General features: G+C 45.3%; 1 protein-coding gene across 1 annotated transcript in view; it reads right to left on the bottom strand.

Moving 5' to 3' along the window:
• Positions 1-19700, bottom strand: part of LOC108022533 (Krueppel-like factor luna) — a 111678-nt gene that overhangs the window by 9343 nt on the left and 82635 nt on the right. The window lies entirely within an intron of this gene.

Genomic DNA, 19700 nt, shown 5'->3' with positions numbered 1-19700 from the left:
CCCAACGCATTTGCCCGGAATTTTCGGGCACATTAAGCCGATAATTTAGGGACGCTGCCCGCGGCCAGAAACATAAACATAAATTTCAAATTATGCTTTATGCTTTATGCCTGGCGCAATTACAGGTAATAATTTTGCTCGCCGAATTTATGGCCAGTTGCATACTTTCGGGCGCCCGCCGTCGCTTAATGGAGGCGACAATTAAGTGCACATGAAACAGGTGGGTTGCATGTGGCTGGCGGGTCCAGGGGGGTGGCTCCACCCCCAGGCGACTCCTTTGATCTGCGCTCCACTCGAGCGGACTCATTTGGCAACTCGTTGCAAGTGGTGTGCGCATGGTAAACAGCCAACTGCAAACAAGCCCACGGCACCTGCCGCGCCCCTTTGATGCAACGCTTTCAATATTCGAGAGGCAGCTTTAAGGGCAGGGGGTACGTACCCACCCCCTCTTAAAGTCACCCACAAATTGAACCTATGAAGAGCAATTTGCACGGCCATTTGTAAGGGGAACCTTTTTCGGGAATTTCCATTTGATTGGGGCTGCCAACAAATCTTATTAAGTGCAAGGCAAAGCCAATGAGACGGAATAAGCAGCTAGATCGGCAAAAAGGTTCCAGGGGAAAGGGGAAATCCCCTTTGACCATTTTCCCGCTCTCACACATGCCCGCCGCGTAAATCACTTTAAGTGTTATTTCAAGAAAATAATTGCAACACATAAATTTGCCGCAAAGAGCAACCCTTTTCCCAGAGCGCCGCACCAGGCGGCGGAGCACAGGGAAAACTATAATGGTTTATGAATCGGGATAATGGCCGAGGGTCCTCGGATCGGGCTTAGACTTTCGGTTTTGGCCTCAACACATACAGCATGCATGATTAATGGGCGGCTGCTGCTGCATTTTCCTCCAGCACTTTCCTCCCGCTCTTCATTTTCCTCTGTTTTCCCTCAGACAATGCTGGCGGGGGGCAATCTTTGAGCAGAAATCTAAATAAAATGTTACATGCGCGCAATGCAAAAGCAATTTGATATATTGTTTCGAGGGGGTTTTTTCGGTGGGTGTCTGCCCGCCAGTCTTTCAGGTGGCCAGGGGAAGTACTATCAAAAATGGCATTTTGATTTATGCGCTGCCGCTCTCGCTGGCCCCCAGCGATGCTGCAAACAAATCACGTGAGCCAACAGGCCAAAGATTAGACGCGACTTTCAAATTGCTGCCGGCGAACAAGGACTCCCGTGCAGATACCCACGCCCACCTTGGCGCCCCTGATTGATGGCCAGCGGGTGTGCAGTTCAGTTCCCAGCCAATTTATAAAAAACAGAGCCAACTTAGTAGCCCGGCAGCGAACACAAACACATGTCGGGCCACCTTTCCAGCTGGCTAAAACAATATGGCGCCAGTTGGCCATGTTAAAACACAATTATCAGGCTAATTATGATGCGTTATCTCACGCTCGGCAATTAGGATAATTAGTGCTGTTGCCAGGACGGCTGGCATTGTTGCGAAAAGCGCTTGGCTAGTTAGAATCTGGCCAACAACCGAATGCAAGGATTTTAATTAATTTGAAAACCGCAGGCAAAATGCGTTTGAAAATGCGCATTATTATTGATAAGTGCAAAATCTAATTGCAACCACTTGCCGACCGTCAGTGCGAAATGCATAGCCGACTTTCATCGGCTTTAATCTGTGAATGTGGCCGAATAATTTATGATCCTACAATTTCCGGCAAGAAAGCGCAGATTAAATGGGGCTCAGCAGACTAGTGGGCTTTATGGCAAATAATTCGGTAGCCACGTTGAGTAATAAGCGCCATTCCCGTGAGCAACGTATGTATATAATTATGGATATTGACGGGTTTTCCTACTTAAGCCCTTGGCAACAGCAACAAGAGCACTTGGCGGCAGATTGAAGAGGGCAGAAGTTGCCTCTTTGTTGTAATCAACATAATTATTGTTGGTCCAAAGTTTTGCGAGAAGGAAGAAAACATTTTTCTGTCATGTGTGTGCGTGGGTGGTGAGTGAAACTTTTCTACTTTTCTTAGAAAAACTTTTCGTTTTTGTCCCCTCTCCCCTGCTGCTCATTTGTGTTTAATAGAAATTTATTCGCCCGCCCAGGATGTGTGGGAGGAGGGGGTTTGAGCCCTATTTAACTGGTGCGAGGGCGACAACAAAACACTTTTGCGCACTTTTTGCCAGCAATTTATGTCGCTCCACTTTGGGCCACATAAAAATCTTCATTTCCGTGGCGTTTATTTGCCGTCTGCCTTATGTTTCGCTCCGGTTTTCCATTTCCATTTCTATTCCTGCTCCTGTTTCGGATCCTAAATTGTGGTTCTCCGTCTCTCCAATTCCCCATTTATTTTTTTGCACTTTCTGGTCTGTGTTTTAACTGTGATCTGGTTTATGCGCTGCACTTAGGCGATGTGGTGACAGCTGCGGTTATTAAAACCTGCAAATTGTATTTATATCCCCCGGCAAAGTGGAGCCCAGATTTTGACAAGCCGGGGAAAAGGCATAGACATATTTCGGCATAAATTTATTGGCTCACAGATTACCGGGACGGACGGACAGGCGAGATTGTGCAGATACAGATACAGAGATACAGATGCAGAGTGCGGTGACGAGTATGGGAATGGGGATGCTAAACAAATTATAGAAGAAGCGGTGATGACTGAGCCACCACAATGGAACTTGAAGTCCTGGTAGGGAAAAAAACCTCACGAAATCCTTAAATTTTTGCAATTATCTAACCACAAATTGTTTGCCTAGTCTAGAGCATTTGAGTTCTCGAGAGAACGGCCATTGTGTGTGAGTGTGTGGGGGCTCGAGCAAATAGAATTTTGAGCAAAACCGGATGAAATGAAATGTTTGCCCAAGGACCAAGCGATCCAGGACTTTGGTGGCAAATTGAATTTGGCCACAGCAAATAGAGTCTGTCATTTTTCCGGGCCTGCGAGTGGAAGTGTGTGCCCACACATGCTAATGTAAAATAAAAGCATGCGATTAAATTTAATTATCTAGCATGTTTATTAAAGTCCACAAATGCGATGTGATGGCTGGGGATATCGCACAATTGGGAGAGATTTGGAGTATTTGTCTGCCTGCTGGCACAGCCTCACTCACACACGAGTTGGGATGAAAAATACGCCGGGTTTTGGGGGTAAGCCCCGCGGGATGCCACGCCCCCACGTCCCGTTCTGGGTGGGCGGAACATATTTAATTATGTGTGTAATTGAAAAAGACGCAACGGCAGTTAAGGAACATACGCACGCCTCGAGGAGAAGCCGAGGCTGCGAGAGAAATCAAGCCGTGACTATTATGCGGCACATGTCGGCAAAGTGTCCTGGATGTCCTGGCTGTCCCGGCTGTCCCGCTGCGATTTCCCGGCCCCAGTGCGTGCGTGTCTGTGTATTAGAAAGACATTAGCCAACGCCGGCGGGCGGCAGTCCGCCTGCGGTTACAAAAGAACTCAAAGGAACCAGGATTCAGGACTTAGGACTCAGGACTCCAAAGGCAAGGAGCATCTGCCAGAGAGGTCTGCCGAAAAGAACGCTACACAAATACAATTTCTGCATTATGTCATTTAATGAGCCATAATTCCGGAGAGAGAGCCCGAAGTCCCCAGCCCCAAGGAAATGTTCGCCAGCGATTTTTCCGTTTTCCATTTGTGTCTTGCTGGCTGCCTCCATTTTGAAAGTTTTAATGAACGAAACGTAATGAAATTATGCCGACAATTAATGCCGTCCCAAGTGGAAACGAAGAAAGCACTTTAAGACGGCACTGGCCCATTTAAAGTAAGCACTTTGTATAATATCGAATTGGAGGCATTTAGATGCTCCATGCTCGAAATACAGTTTATTAGGATTGGGGTCCCTGTTCGGGCGCCAGTTAAGAATTTGTTATGATATAAGTAAAGAAACTTAACTTATTATACATATCTCCTTTCCTCCCTTGCAAGTAATTTCATTTTAAAGTACTCATAGTAGAAATGACCAAAATGCTAAGACTTGCTCATAGAGGCATCTCATCTCAGTGTTTATGTTTGGGCGCCAGTTTAGCAAGAAATCAATAAACCATTTAAATGGTAAAATGTTTCCGTATTGGCTAACTTAGATCCACGTTTGGGCGCCAGTGTAGAAAAAAAACCAAGCTGATTGTGTACACTTCGGCCTCTTGCAAAGAATTATATCTAATGTACTTTAAGTAGAAGTCCATTACATTCCAAGTTTGCTCCACTCGATGAAGCATGAACCAATTCAAATGTACTAAGTATTCTTCTTGCAAATATTTGTATTTAATAGAACGAATTTAAAGGAATAGTTGCAGACATCAATCAAAAACCTTGAGTGCTCCACAAATTGTTGTAATTATGGCACGGTGTTACGTTTCTCACATTCAATCTAACTCCTGGCCACACTACATATGTTATGTCTTACATATTTATGTGCACTATACACCCTCGCCTGGAGATTACACACGGATTGATACGTTTCGTGTGTCGTTCGGATTGCAACTATTGTTTTCAATTTACGTCCTGCTGCGCAGCTTCGCCTGCTTCCCCATCCCCGCCGCCACCCCGAGAATCCTTGGCGATGGCGATGCAGCTCCTTGTTATCTGGCTGTCGGCTAAGTGACTTCTTAATACGGGGGCGAGCGGAAAGTGGCTGCAATCTGTGGAGTTGTAAGTGCAGCAGCAACAATATCAGCCAGTCACTAGTCACTCGATTTGGCAATAACAATAAGCCAGACAAGGAGCTGTGGGCCAGCGGGTGGCCGGTGGCTGATGGCTTCTCCATGCTGGATGCTGGATCCCGGCTCTGGCTCCTGGTTCCCTTGCCCTGGCCCAGAGGTGACAGGCGACAGGGGCAGGGACGCAGCGGGATAATTGAATTATTGGCATTATCACTGCATTTGCACTTACACGCTGCCCACCCCTTAAGTCGGCGCCCCTCGAAGCCCTGCTCCTGCTTATTCAGCCACATTACAAAGTGTAATGCGTTGATTTACTTGACCTGCCCTCGCACTGCAGCTGGCTGTCAGTTTGTTGGTCTGTTTGTTTGTTTTCGGGTTGGAAGTGCACTTAAGCAACTGAGCTGGCGAGAGTTGCGAAGAGCATTGCATAATTCCGGGCATTATGCTAATTTCGGCAAGGAAAGCAACTTGGCACACAAGTAGTTCTGCCTGAAAGGACCTCAAGTTGCTCCGGCTTCGCCGCGCAGGAAGATCACTTTCGCCGTGGGCGGAATCTCTGCTTTTAAGGCAATCGAAGGACTCTCGACGAAGCGCCGGAGCCCAAAAGTGTCGCCCCCCGGAGAAGTGTGTGCCGCGAGAACGAAAGTAGTAAGCTGGGGGGGTGGATGAGCGGGGCAACTAATGCGTTGTACGCGCCGCTGAATTTAAATGAGGAATTAATGCGTACATTATTTCCAACCCTCCTCCAGCGGCTGTGGCCTCTCCTGACTATACAAACATTCTGCCACTTTCCACTTGCCACATGCATTGTGTCCCGTTTCGCTTTCGTTACGATTTCGGTCCTCTGCCTTATTCCGCCTTTTTTTCGAGACACAGCCAGGTCCTGCCTGGCCGGGTTCGATTACGAGGTCCTTGGCGCCCCCACTTCCACCCTGCCCCAGCCATTAGCTTTGAACTTGATGTTATTTGCGCGGCAGTGGCAAATTGCGATGGCTCGGCTCTCCTTGTTGCCGCCTTACGCTTCGTTGTGTCATTCTGCGGCATGTTGCCGCCTCGGCCCGGCCTAAATGACACTTTGGCCAAATGATGACGCTGACAATGATAATAAATAAATTTAACGCACTCCCAGTAGCGACTCGCGCCCTCCCCAAACGCTAACGCGAACGCGAACTCAAAGTCAAAGCCATGGCCAATGTCATTTGCATTTTACTTGGGTTTTTTCTGGGCTGCCCTGCTTTTTTTGCCACCCGGCTGCTGTAACCAAAATTGAGCCTTATTAACGGCCCTGTGTTTCCATGGTGCGGTCCATATTGCGGCCTTAAAGTCGGGGTGCCAACTTTAAAACTCTGTCACAGCTTATCGGGGCTGTTCTGCTTGGTCTGCTCCGGCTTTGGCTAAATCGAGGGCCAGAAACAATCACAATTTTCACATGACTGGCTGGGAAAATGCGCCTGTGTGGTCACTCCGTTGCAATTAAGAGTTGCAGCCGCATTTCAGTAACGAAACAATCGATGGTATTGACCATTGCCCTGCCTCCATGTCCACTTAGTAGGCAATTACATTCGGAGAACAGGCCTCGTTCATTGTAATCAGAATCGGAATCGGAATCGAAATCATAAGCCATGAACCCAAAAAACACATAGGCACACACACACGGGGGTTCCCAAAATTATTTAACACAGTTCGAGGCGGCCACAAAGTGCGCACACATTCAATTGGAAGGACCGCACATGTCCTGGATCAGGCTGTGATCCCAGGAACAAGGGATAAGGGGTGTCATCGACGACATAGAGATTGTAAAACGTATAAAGTAAGGACAAAAGCTTAATAACTGAACTCGCCGGCACTACTACAGCTGCCTGTCGTCCTTGTGCGACAATAAAAACTAATTTTTTGGGTCGCATTAAAAGGGATACACGTAAATGACAAAATAAGCACACACACACACAGGGTTCAGGACGTCTGAGTTTCGGGGAACCCACAAAACTGTCGAGACGAGAAATGCAATTTCTGTGGTTTTCATTTTTACGGCAGACCATATGAAAGCCACCCTGCCGCAGCGAACACCAAGGTGGAACATTTTCGGTGTCTATTATGGCATTGAATGGATTTTGTGCTGATTCCCCGGATGCCGAACCCCTCGCAATCTCTCAGTGCCTGCTTAAGTGTTTGTCTAACATTTTGTGGCTTATAACTATCATGGCTTATGATATTGACCCAAAACATGTTTAACAACGCATTTTGTCTGTGCACAAAAAACCGAAAAATGTTTCATTTTATACATACCTAAGGGGAGTGTGTGTGGGTCTTGTGTTTAGCGAGGGTTTATCGGCTCAATTCATCGATTGCCGTTTGGCAGAATAGAACCTAGTTGGTGACCCCACATAAATAGGAAATTTGTACACAAAGCAGGTTTCTGGCCCACAATGTCGCACGATAAAAGTAATAATGTAAGATGGCCAAATGGGGGGTCCGCTTTTCCACCACCAACAGCAACATGTGTCCGTGTCCCGAAAACTTAATTGCTGCCAAACTATTTCAGCCTGGGAGTAGGCCAAATTACACTAAACAACCGGGTTTAAGGTCAAGTTTTGTAGATGGCACAATCAAATAATGGCAACAAGCTTAGGACCAGCAGCCCCACAAAAGTTGCCAGCCTGAATGCAAAACTGGGCAAACTGGGAAAACAAAACGAACCGAAATGGACAAAGTTTCACGCTTCCCCTGGCAGAAGAGATTAGGTAACAAGAGCGCCAAGGAATAAGATAGTAACATGGCCATAAAGTTCAGTTAGCCAGCCTCCGTTTGTCCCCCCGGAAATTTGCATAGCCACAGAAGAAGAGGCAATTCCTGGGACAAAAGTGGAGCTTGTAGCCTGTTCGTTAACTAAAATACGATTGTACTTTATGCAGCGTGTCATGAAATATGCGACACTGCTTACATTTCATTTACACGCAGTGCTGGGGTGTGCTGGCCCCCCCCCAAATCCCCCTCGCACACATTTGCATAGGGGGAGGCGGCTGCCCCCTGCATTTCGGTGTGCAAAATTTATGCGAGAATTGCGCCAAATGCTGCAGTTGACATCGACCATCCAAAAATTGGCAAATATTTGACCGCTCTGCAGCTCGCATTTGCAATTCTATTTTGCAGGAAGAGGGAGCGAGTCCGGCTGGAAAAAAGGATCGGGAAGAGGAAACCGCAGGGTACAGGCGGCTAAGCCGTTGTCTTTAAGCCGACACTCGCATAAAAGTGGCCATTAGTTGCACTCCATTTAACGCATGGAAAAAAAACTCCGCACAGCAAAGGGACTCGAAAGTAGGAAATATAAAAGCCGTAACAGGTGTAAGGACGAAGGACCAAGCAGCCAGAAATTGTGTAACAAAATGCCACGCCATCGCCACATTCGCATTCGTCAGCGCTCGTTTTTAATCCATTATGTGTCGGCGACATAAAGATTAAATGAATCGTAAACCTGAGTAATTGCCATGGCAGCAGCAACAGGTAGTATCCTCCGGTATCCCTGGGCATATGGGCCAGATTCAGGTTAAGGTTCGGAAGGAAAGGGAAGGAACTCTCTGCTCATTGATTTCCTTGAGTGCACAGCCGTATCAGCTTGCAGTTTTCTCAGCTTTACTGCCAGGGCAACCACTCGTAGTAAATCGTCAGAAGGGTAAAAAAACAGAACTAAAAACGGAAAACCAAAGCACTTACAGCAGGTGAAGCCATGGAAAAGCGTGTGAGCCGATCGTTGCCACAAACTTTGACCCGTGCAACTGGTGTGTCCATTGAACCCCGGCAATTAACAACTGAAAAATCCAAGCCCAACCAAATCTAAGCACATCAAAATTCAATTTTAGTCAAAGCTCTCCAAAAAATAGATATCCCCAAACAGCTTGAGAGATTTACCCATTTGTGTTGCACAAAACCAAACATTTTTGGGGCTGACCAAGTGCCCGATACACGGAAAAAATAGCAACATCAATTTTATTTTGACATGATAAATTTATCAAGTACTATTTTTACCAGAGATTAATGTAAACTTGGTATGGAGAGCTTAATTTTGGCTATTTTTTGACATTTTTCTTCTTGCTAGAGATTAATTTTTGAATTACCTGTTTTTCATTTCCCTGTTTTTTGTTTTTATTTATAAGAATTTATTGTTTATTTTATATTATTAAAAATCATTCTTTTCATTTTTGAACAAGGAACATCAAAATGCTCATCGTATCTGTTCCATTTTTTTCCAGTGCCCTTCTGCCCAACCCCTGCATGTCCTATGCAGTTGGCCAAGAGCAGCTCTAAGCCGCTTAGTTGTTGCACTGCCAACGAAACCGAAACCGAAACCATGGCTCCAAAGCTGCTGCTCCACATGGCCATTAAAACGAAATTGCAAATACAATTGAGCCTACTTTCCGGCGCTCAAGTGCCAACAATGTGGGTTCAAGAGGTGAGTTAGCCGGCTGCTAGGTGTAGGGCCGACAGGACAGGTGTTGTTTGGGGGTCAGAGCTTAATTAATGCACTACTGACTCGTCGACACCAAGGCATTCAGTATTTATTTGAGCAACTTTGGCTGTGCAACCGGAGATGAGCTGTTTGCTTGGCACAAAGTTACATATACTCGCAGCCTTTTTCCCCCCCATCGAACTACACATCGCTTTTTACGGCTGTTTTTGCGGCAATTTTCACCTGTCCACCTGGATTCACCCATCCCCCAAACCCCGCTCAACGCTTTTCTATTTTTTAACCACAAATACGGGAACTCTTCGCTGGCTGCCGTCCTTCTGCTGCTTTGTTTTTTAGTTTCCCCAACAGCTGCAGCCTGCCCGAAGCCCTGGGTGTTGATTATTGAACAACAAAACGCCGAGACAACCAAAAGGACCGAAAAGCCCGGCCGGCAGACAGGGGCAATGCAATAAAAAAGGGTATAAAACAACCACAATGTCAGACGGCAAAAATCGAACGATAGGATGTGTTCCTACCGATGTTGTTGCAGTGTTGAATTGACCCCAATCAAGCCGGTTGCTGTTTTGCAGATAGCCATTGTTTCTGTTGCTGTTTTGGCTCGTTTTACACATTTTCCCCAGCATACGGAAAAGGGATGTAAATCGGTGGGGAAAATCCAGGGGATGGGCCACGCGAGCCGCAGGGCAAGCAATTGATATGCTCCGTGAAACTTTATTGCCAACGAGATGGGAGAACGGAGAACGGAGCTGCGACCATTGGCCAGCTGGCATTCTCGTTTTCAGCCCTGTTGTTTCTGGCCGCTGCTGCTGCATGCACCATTGAATGCGGTTATTTAGATAAAAGTGCTCGAAATTACAAAACGCCATGGATGCCGTCGATGTCTATGTCGATGTCGACTAATTGAGGCCCTCGAAGGGCCCCCCTTTAAACGGGATCTCAGCACTTTAAGCCCGGCCAGCAGCTGAATATTGCACGAGTTTTGGGTCAAAAGCGCACCCAACGAACTTTGGTATGCACAAAAGGCCAAAAGGCAGGGAAAAGGGCGCCAAAAAATACGTATACATTTAAAATACACTCTTGCACACACATCTATATACGTTTTTATACCGCCCAACAAATGGAAAAGAAACCCCAAAGCCAGAAGGCGAAAGAAGGGAGCCGGATAGCCACAGTCCGCCGGACCGCAATGCTGAAAAGGAAGTTGCTTAATTAAAAGCGGATATTAGCAATTACAAGCCACAGCCAAAAGGGCCAAAACGGGGGAATAAGAGAGAGGAAGAGGGCCGATGGAGGGCAGTTCCAATGAAACGGAAGTAAATGAAATGGCATTGAATGGCATCCCAGATAAACTGTGGGGAAATTAAAAACGCGTATGCCGGGGAGAAAGTGGAAAGTCGGCTAACAGGAGCTAGACTTTAATGCCGAAAACATGGCGCCTTTTGGCCTGGTTTTTATTTCGGCTCCGACATTGTCGCTTTGCCTGTTTAATCTCACTTTGTAGTGGGAAGCAAAGGGAAGTGGCCTCGGACTGGAAAAAGGTGCGGCCCCCAACTTAATTAGGTTATCATTCTGGGACCTGGTTTTCCCGCTTTTCCAACCGAAAGCCAAAAAAGGTTGACAACAACAGCGGGGCCTTCCGCAATCCGTAACAAGACCGAAACGCAGCGCGTAATTGTTAATGGGTTTTACAGCTCTGTTAGCCCGGATTTTTATATAGAATATAATTTTCGTTGTTCTGCCCTGCTTTCTTTTATGTTCGGGCTGCTGTTTTGGCCCTGATTTATGCTGCGACCCCAGTGTACAAGCCAAATAAATTATGCATTAGGTGTGGGCTGGCGTTCGCCGGTGCGAGCTTGTTGTTCTTGCCCACTTTCACCTGACCCTGGATGCCGTAATTGAATCGAAATGCTAACAGTTCACAAATGAACATTCATCACGAGCTAAGAATACATAAAAACCCAAAGCCAGGGGGAAAACCAAACTCACTTGGGGATTTATCCCATTTATCTTTCATTTAGTCTACCGCCTTGACATTTTTTCGCTCTCTGTAGCCCGTCGAAGCCTTTTTAATGCCTTAAATTTGCAACAAATCGCTGACAATAATTCGCACATGGCACTCAACAGGAATAAATTACGAGGACACATTGCAACGCAGCCATATGGAAAAAACGCTCGCCTGAAACAAAAGCGAGAACGAAGTGGCTGAGTAAAAAAAGCGAAAAATATGAAGGGTAAAAAAGAAAGAGCTCCGTAATGGCGCATCTGTTGAGGAAGGGCTTTCCCGAAAACCCCACTTTTACCACCTGGCCCCCCCGATTTCCATTACCCCGGTCGCTGGCAACAATTGATGGACGTCGTCAGCGCCTCGCTGCCCGAAAAAGAATTATTAAATTGATCGATGGCCATAAAAAATATGCGAAAAGGTAAACTGAATGGCGCTGAAAGGCTTCGGCCAGGTGTCGACAACAAAAGGTGGCAGCAATTGATGCAATTCCCGCAGCTCGCAGCTCCAACTCGATCAAAAGTCTGCCTTTCCGTCCGGGAGACAAAGGAGCATATTATGTGGCACTGCCAAATATAGGGAATGGAGGTAATTTTGTATAAAGGTGGGATGATAATAGGATTTTTAACTTAAGTACTAATTAAAAAAATTAAAGTTTATTAGTTATTGTTTCAATGAACACTCTATTTTTGGGCAAACATATGTTTGTTTTGTTAATTAAGTTTTGATTAAATTTTATAAAACACTTAAGTGTTGTATTACATAGACTGTAAGTTTGGATGGTAATATAATTCCAAGTAAACACCTTTACTTAATTTTTGCTTATTTTGCTAAGCGAGCTCTTATGATAACCCTTTCAAAAGAAAGTCTTTCTTTTAAAAATACTTTTTCTGACTCACTTATGGCCAGTAACTTATTATGTTTCTTAAATAATTTAAAGAACACTTTAAATCAAAGAAGTACCCAGATTTAACAGCAAAGAGGCAGTCGCATTACTGTCACCGATAGCAGATTCCCAGCTTTTGGCCCTAATTCTTGGCCATAGTTTTACGAGGGCCAAAGTTTTGCACGTCCGCGGCATAAATTCAAAACATGTCGCACTCATATATGAACCGCCAGGCAGCAGCAAGTGCCCCGACTACGTGGCATGTGGCACTTGGCTGTGGATGTCAGTGCGGAGCGTGCTCCTGGCCAAAATGTGGGCCAAAACGGGGGAATTATGGACGCGTTACTTATGCGTGACTAGATGCAGGAGCCAGCGGAAAACGAGTACGAAGTGTGTAATTGCACATTATGCTTGTCCTGCCAAAGGCAATCGCAATGGATCTGCTGCTGCCACTTTCGTTGCGCTGGCTTTTGTTGGCTTTCATTTGGCCCTGTTAACAAATATTACGTATACGCAGCGGTGGCTGCGAAAGCAATTTGGCAAAGCAAAGTTGTGCTGCAGCCACCCACCCACACAACCGGGCGAAAATGCGGGTTCGCATTCGCATTCGAGTTGATGAAATTGGAATACATCCAAAATGAAAATTAAATTCAACAATTTGCGGTTGTTTTTAGCTGTTTGTCTGACGAGGGGGGCGAAAAAAGGAAACCCCAAACAGAAATGAGCCAAAAGGGGGTGGCCACCGCCGCATCCCCCACGCCCTGTGTGTATATGTATGCATTTACATGCGGAAATGTGCAATTTGCCATTTCTCTGATTGTTTTTTGAAGCTCAGCAGCAGCTCGTTCTCGGATTCTGGCTCTATGGCTAAAGTGAAAGTTTCAGTCAGCATTTCATGCTGCAATGTGATGCTTTGCTGTTCTCTTCCCTTCTGTTTTTTTGCTTTTCCTGTTGTTTGCCAGGACAATACAGCAAATTGTTCACGCTCGGAAAAGTACTGGGTGTTATTGTTTTCGTGGCAACACTTTAGCCCGAAAATTAATTGAGTGCATATTTTTTCACGCTGCGTTGGCCGCTGTGGCGACAACTGAAACTGTCAAAATACCCCTGATAGAAGCACTCGCCACTCAGGTAAGGCAAATCAAATGTGATTGAGCACACAGTCACGCAGCGAGTGCAGCAGAGGGCCCCGAAAGCGGGGTGTAATTTAATGGTAATTACGTTTTTAGCATGCCTTCGGCATTCTAGCAAATTTCATTGTTAGCACTCAGCTTTCCCAACCGTTTTTCCACCCGCTTTTCCACCTTCTCGGCCCCCCTTCTTTGCCTGCGGCAGAACAAACCGCAGCGGCAATTGCCGTTGTCATTGCTATTGTTGTTGCAACCGTGTGCCAAAAATTTGTAAAATTTGTGCAACTGACTTCGTTGTTGTTGCTGCTTTTGCCGGTCTTGCGGCAAACAGCGAATGCCATAAATTAAGTGCGGCGACAACGGCGATAGCCAGTGGAAAAGCAGCCACATGACAGCGGTAGAACGCAAAAAGGTAATTTTGCGAGTGGGAAAATGCAGCAGAGCCAACTGCACCAACACACCGATGACAATGGCATTGTGGCCCGGCAAAGCCAAGTAAAATGTACAACATTTGCATTTGACAATTGCTGAGGGACGCAGCAGGCGTTTCACAGACATGTGGAATAATATTATGAACTGCCGGCAGAGAGCAAAACTAATTACGGGAAAAGTTCCGAGAAATCGCAAGATAAAGCTGTGGCAAAAATGCACAAACGTCACAGTCCCAAAAACTAATTAAGAATAAATAAAAAGAATATTTGCTTGGGCAAGAAACAGCTCAGGCCGACCAGCTTGACCAATTAAGAAATAAATTAAGGAATAAATCTAAAGATGTCTCAAGTGGAACAGTGTACACAGCAAAGAAATGCCCACCTTAAAACGTGTGAAATGCATACACCGACTACAATTTTATGCATTTTATCCATGAAATAAAGGGCTCTCGCTGTGTATATGATATGTTTCGCATCTATCCAAATCATTTAAATGCAAAACAGCCCAAAAAAAGAAAGCCATTAAAATTTCAGCCAACGCCCTAGATAAGGGACTATTTACCGGATTTTACAAAATTCTAAAACGTAAATAATTAAATCGAATGAAAGGAAGCCGCTGAGAGCCACGGAGATACAAATGTAAAATGCATCAAAGCATTTCAAATATTTATGGGTCAACATGGAAATATGCCAGAACTATGTGCAGCGACCTCAGTGAATATTTTCAAATGCATCTCCACCCCTTGTGCAATTTAAATTTTTCGTTCAGTCGATGCTGTCAGTGAAAATTTATATTTACTAACTGCATATTAGACCGCAGTCCGAATGCACGATATGAAGAGTCCTCAACAAAACGAAAATAATTCATCGTGGTGATGCAACTGTAGGGCCTAAAAAAATATATATTAAATTGCCTTTCCCCACAGAAATGCAGGATGAGGGGCGCAGTTGCCCTGTGGCATACAGGCAATTTGTTGCATGGCATCAAATATGCAATAAATCTAACTGCTAAATCAACAAACAACTGCAACGCACCACAGGACGACAGGAGGACAGGAGGACAGACAGAGAGTTCGGCCCAATAAAACAATGCAACACATTTTTGCAATTGAAATTGTAACTGAGCTGAGCTCAGCTCAATGTGTCCGTGTGCGAGTGTTTGTGAGTGGGCCAGCCCTAATCTGATTTACCATAAAGTCGAAAATGCATAACACTCGGTGCCCGAGATGGGGCTGCGGGGCTACGGGCTCCCAGAACAAACAATATGTGGCATTCGCCAGGACGCTGCATATGATTTCAGCAGCCAAACACCGACAAACACACGGGAGGGGTGGCGGATGCGGGGTCTAGCCCCTTGTAAGCCCCTTGCTTTCATTTTATTTGTCAAGTTTTTTTCTTATTTAGTTGGATTTGCAAATACGTATGCAGAGAACAAAACGAGAGCCAAAAAAAGTAAAGTAAAGTAAAAAAATGCGATGGAAATCACAAGAGCTTTTAAATCTCTAAAAATGGTGTCTAAATGTATGCTGTAAAATATAATAACTGCCTTTACGCAGCGTAACATAAAATCACCAACTATTTGAGTTCTTCTTGTTCTTGAACTTTAAAAAGGTGCTTAGGTATATCGACAATTTTGAAAATGGCACAAAAACTCTGCTGATTTCAAATCCCTGAAGGTAGTACCCAAAAGTATGCTATGAATTATTTAATATTCAGATACACTGAATACTTTTAGACGTCAGAAAAAGTGATTTGGATTCACGAACAGTTTTAATATCACTTGTTCTTAAGTCCTCAATCCAATTATCAAACAGTTTCTAAATCTGCACCCTTTCTTTCAGTGTCCCGGGACTGCTCCACATGCAATTTGCTCGTGTTCAGCTGGTTTCACTGGTTGCTGTTGTTGTTCATGCATAAAACATGACAAAGTGCGTTGATGTTGCCATTGCTGCTGTTATTGTTATGGCAAGTTTATTTAGCTTCGTTTTACAAAGTACACCAAACGTTGAGATTTTATGCAAATTCGCTTATTGCGTTCTACAACAATCAGAGTTGGCCAAATAAAATAATCCAAATAAATAGAATGTATAGCTGTGCAAAAAGGCAAAACGCATGCCATGCCATTCCGGACACGCCCCGGTCAATTGGCCATAATGTTGGGCATTAGTTCGTTATTGCAGGTGTCCCGGCTGTTCCGGATATTCAGTTTCAACGGCCCACTCAATCGAATTTGCTGACAAATGACCCAGCCTTTCGCAGCTCGCTGATAGCCCAAAATGGCCCAAACCGCTAATCGATTTTCCGGCTGTGAAAAACTCTAATTGGCCAACATTTGGTTGGCTTCAATTAGGTTTATGGGCGGGCCAAATGCAAAAGGGGATTCCCGGAGCTATCCTCTAGAAGGAAGTTATGCTGTCAAGTGCTCAGCCACTTTCTTCTGAGAGCTTTTCCCTGTGCGAGTGTGTTCTGGCGACTGGAAAAGGTGCGAGACAAAGCGGTGCGCAACAAAAGCCTCTCCATCTGTCCAGCCTGCCACGCCCCTTATCCTCCGAGTGGATTCCGCTGTAGTCCCGCCCCCTTTTGGCCACTGTTTTTGCTTTAGCCTCTGCGTTTGCCGTCCGGGGTCCGGCAATCAATGGCAATTGCATTTGGCAATTGGCAGGCCATCAAGATTAGCAAGTGCAGAACAGGTGCCTTGCGAAGCTTCGCCATCGAGTGTCTGTTCCTCTTATACCTGTGTTTCTTTGTGCACTGAGAGAAAAGGGTAGGGAAAACCAAAAAAATAGGAAAACCTAAGAAGGGGGTGCAATTTTTTCGAGCAACTAAGAATGATTGCTGGAAAAATTGCCCATATATCTTCTCAAGCAGTTTTAAAAATAATACTGTTCTATTAAAAATAAAAAAACCATTGAAGCATTATTTAAATTTTTGCCATTAAGTTTAAAATTATTAAAAATATAGTTACAATATCTCTATAATTGGATATAATGTAAATAAAAGGGTTTCTGTGGATGTTAATTTGGTTAAAAAAGCCTCAACATAAATCTTTTGTTTCATGGTATTAAAGTGTTTTCAATTTTAAACAATACTACTACTAGCTACTCTTTTCCCCAGTGTATTATCCCCTATCTCAACCCAATTCGCCTGTCCTGTGTGCAAGTGCATGTGCATCCATGTGTCCTGAGTGCGAACAAAGGCAGACCGAAAGGAGGACGGGGGTGTTTTCGACGCAGGAATTTCCCCGACTCGACATGCAATTGTTGCGGCTCAAGTGCAACACCAACCCGCCCCGGTCCCTGGATTTTCCACCCCTCCCCCGTCCGACCGCTGCGGCTGGAACTCGTGTTTGTCTTAAGTGTTGCCGGCGATTAACAGTTTAGCCCGGCTTTGTTTGCCTTAAGTGAGCTGCACTAATAAGCCGAGTGTGCATGCAACAATTGACTGAGTGACTCACGGCCCGAACGGAAAGCGGAAGCCGGGAAATGGAAAACGGCCAGGGATGGAGGCACGAACACGGGGCTAATGGCCTAAGCAAACAAAAGCTTCCGCCGACGCCCGGTCAATTATTTACCTTGCGGTTGGGGCACAAAAAATGCCGAATGAGGGCCAAAATTGCTGCAGAAAAACTTGTGCAAATACGGGGAAATTATGACCCAGGACGGCATCTTTCGCCAGCCCTTCGGCCCGGGCCAAAGTGAAAAAATGCAGACAGACATTTATGCATAATTAAAATGGACACCACGCATGGCTGTATCTCTCTCGTTGTGTATATAAGCCGAAATATTAATTTCCTTGCGGGGCGGGCAGGGCGAAAAACTATAAACTATAAAGCCAGCACAGCCAGCGGCATGAAAATTTAATTTTAATTAAAAATTGAAATGAATTTTTATTAAACTTTTGTTACTATTTATGCATAATGCATAATGCATGCGGCGCTGGTTCCGATTCATAATCATTATGGGGCCAAACGGGGAGCAGGCGAAACTTTCCTGGGCGGGCACCAGGAGACGAAGGCGGAGCTCGTGTTTATGGCTTCTTTAATGAAAATCAAAGTTAATTAAAAGTAACGGCGTGCTGGAAAATGCTTCCGTTGCGCCCTTAACAGCCAGCCATTGCCATTTGGCCAGGGCCATTCAGAGCCAGCATAAAGGAGCCTTTCAGCCCAGACCAGACACTGCAGTTTTGGCCTGGTCAATAACCGCAAACTGCTCCACATTCCGGGCGGAGGAAAATGGCACTGGCATATTGTACAGTTGCCGCCCAAGACTGCCCCGAAAAATCGACACTAAATCATACCACCTCCTCTGCTCCAGACCTTTTCATACTTCCGAGGGAAGGACCTTTGTCAGGAATTATAAGGGGCTATGATTACATAATTATTGGCTTTTCCGCGTAATCAGTTTAGCGTGTAAATTTGTGTGCGTGCCTTGATTAAATGCTTGGGCGATTCTTTTGACTGCCGGGAGCCACGAAGTGGCAACAAAGGCGAAACACAATGATATCTAGGGGGATAATGCCCCGAAAACTGAAAACTCAAAATGGAAAACGGAAAATTTCGGGTTCGGGCCTGGGTTTCGGGCCACGGCGCTTGGCCATAATTGGTTTATGTTTGCATACTTTCGGGCATAATATGCTTTTGATTTCGGCAGACGTGACCCCAGGGATCGAAAGTCCCCCGCTAATGATTTATGGAAAGTCAAGTGATTTATTCCTGCTCAGCGAAGTTTGTAATCCAATTTCGGCTGCAGATTCGCTCTGTGGGTTTTCCCAATACCCACACGAAGTGAGTGTGGATGTGCCAATTTCGGGGGCCCTGAATTGTTCCATGCGAATGGGGGATTTTACCTGCAATGAAAGCAAATGTTGAAAGTTAGCCATCGGAATCGCAGGAAATTTCTGTTAAATTTTACTAGGCTAAGTTCAAAAGGAAAACTTTGGCAGTGCTCGAAAGTGTGCTACAATAAAATGTGAATCCTTTTCGTTGGCGAGCGACCCGAGTGTTGGTGGCTCATTAAATTTCATTCGATTTTCATCGATTTTCGCATTTTCTAGGTGCTGTAAAAATGTTTTTAAGTACCCGGAAAGCCATTTGCGGCCAGCTGTGAGTTTCTCTTTAAGGCAAACTAATTGTTATGCACTTGCAAGCAACTTTGTAGTACTAAAGCTGGAATTAAGTTGGATTAAGAAAATAAAAGGATATTGCTTCTCAATAAAGTGACCAATTTTGATTGGTTTACTGAGAATTTAAAATTTAAAAGTCCTATTTAATCCCCTGAGAATTCCCTTTTAAGCCATCTTGATTACGAGCCTGCCAAAGTTTACAAACCTATTTTGGGTTAATGATTCTGTCGCATCAGCCCCAATCTTTTCGGGTAATCACAGTAATTGGCATTAATAATTCAGGCCCCAACCTGTCAGGTCAATAAATCAAAATCAAGCTGCCAAGTCAAGTGAAACAGAAGGCGATGGGGAGAGGAAGTCGCCGGGATGGGATCGATGGGGGAGTGAATTACCAGTAACTGCCACATTCATGTTTTTTAATGAAAACGATTTGAAGTTTGTTTGCTCTCTGTGAAAAATTTATTACTTTGTCCGCCGGTTGGCAGACGACATAAATAAATCCACGCGCCGCACAAACAAATAGCAGGCCAACATACATATCTAAGGTCCTAGAAGTAAGTATCCTTCGACGGGGATGTCTGCCAAAAGCTGTCAAAAGTCCTGATTTGATAAGAGCCAGCCACGAACAACAAACGAGGCTCCGGGGCCAGATGTTCTTACTTGGCATGGCAACGGTGGCTGGAGGTTTGGGCCAGCTTTTCGGGGCACCCGAACGAGGTCTTTAAGTCGGCTGACGTCACATTCGCCAGCTTTAACAATTAGTTGGCTAGCTCGGCTTGTCTTTTATGTTTTGCGTGGCCAAAACCCCCCCAAAAAAAGTGGAATCCAAGGCTGCAGGCTGATAATCAGGAAGCGAGTGGGGAGCGTTTTATCGCTTCACTAAGGCCGCAGTTATGTGAGCCAGACGAGCAAGCGGCGAAGACATAAACAAATACAATGCCAGTCAGTCGGGGAAAGCGAAATTTAATATGGCGCCATCTT

Source organism: Drosophila biarmipes, chromosome 2R (genome assembly GCF_025231255.1).
Source record: "Drosophila biarmipes strain raj3 chromosome 2R, RU_DBia_V1.1, whole genome shotgun sequence".
Lineage (NCBI taxonomy): Eukaryota > Metazoa > Arthropoda > Insecta > Diptera > Drosophilidae > Drosophila > Drosophila biarmipes.
The sequence above is the reverse complement of the archived record's forward strand: the minus strand, read 5'-3'. Positions and strand labels throughout refer to the sequence as shown.